Source organism: Chinchilla lanigera, unplaced genomic scaffold (genome assembly GCF_000276665.1).
Source record: "Chinchilla lanigera isolate Chin_1 unplaced genomic scaffold, ChiLan1.0 scaffold00149, whole genome shotgun sequence".
NCBI classification, from domain to species: domain Eukaryota; kingdom Metazoa; phylum Chordata; class Mammalia; order Rodentia; family Chinchillidae; genus Chinchilla; species Chinchilla lanigera.
In genome coordinates, this window is record NW_004955550.1 from 987,876 (window position 1) to 989,056 (window position 1,181).

Here is a 1,181-nt window from a genome sequence, read left to right on the forward strand (position 1 = left end):
AGCAAGGAAATAACAGATCTGAACCAAAGCTGTGAATAAATGGACTTAGTAGATGTCTACAGAGTGTTCCACCCCACAACATCAGAATACACATTTTTCTAAGCTGCACATGGGTCTTTCAATAAAATACACCACATCCTAGCCCATAGAGCATACCTACCAAAATGCAAAAGAATAGAAATTATCCTGTGCATATTATCTGATCACAGTGCAATGAAATTGGAAATTAAAGACAAAAGAAATTCTAAAAACTCAATAAACACTTGGAAATTAAACAACCAATGGGTTACAGAAGAAATTCAAGAGGAAATTTAAAAATACCTACAAACAAATGAAAATGTAAATACAACTTACCGGAATCTATGGGATGCAATGAAAGCAGTCCTCAGAGGGAAATTTATAGCGGTGAATTCACACAAAATGAAAACAGAAAGAGAACAAATGAATAGCCAAATGGTGCATCTTAAACTTTTAGAAAAAGAAGAACAAATCAGGCCCGAAGCCCAAAGAATGGAGGAGATTATAAAGATTTGGGCAGAAATTAATGCAATTGAGACAAAGAAAACCCTCCAAAAAATAAATGAAACAAATAGCTGGTTCTTTGAAAGGATAAATAAAATTGATAAACTCCTAGCCAATCGTATCAAGAAAAGGAAGGAAAGAACTCAGATTGATGCAATAAGGAATGAAAAGGATGAAACAACTACAGATTCCACAGAAATTCAGAAGATCATTAATACCCACTTTGAAAATCTTTACTCATATAGAATGGAAAACTCAGGAGAAATGGACAGATTCCTAGATATATACAAATTACCAAGGTTCAGTCAAGAAGGTAAAAATTTCCTGAACAACCCAATATCAATTAATGAGATTAGAAACATGATTACAAACTTACCAACAAAGAAAAGCCCAGCCCCTGATGGATTCACAGCAGAATTTTACAAGAAATTCACAGAAGATTTAATACCAACCCTCCTCAAACTCATCAGTGAAATTGGAAAGGAAGCAATTCTTTACTCATTTCTGGAGGCAAGCATCATACTGATACCAAAATCAGAGAAAGACCCAACCAAGAAAGAGAACTACAGACCAATCTCCCTCATGAATACAGATGCAGAGATACTCAGTAAGATACTAGCAAATAGAATGCAGCAAATTATCAAGAAAATCATACATCA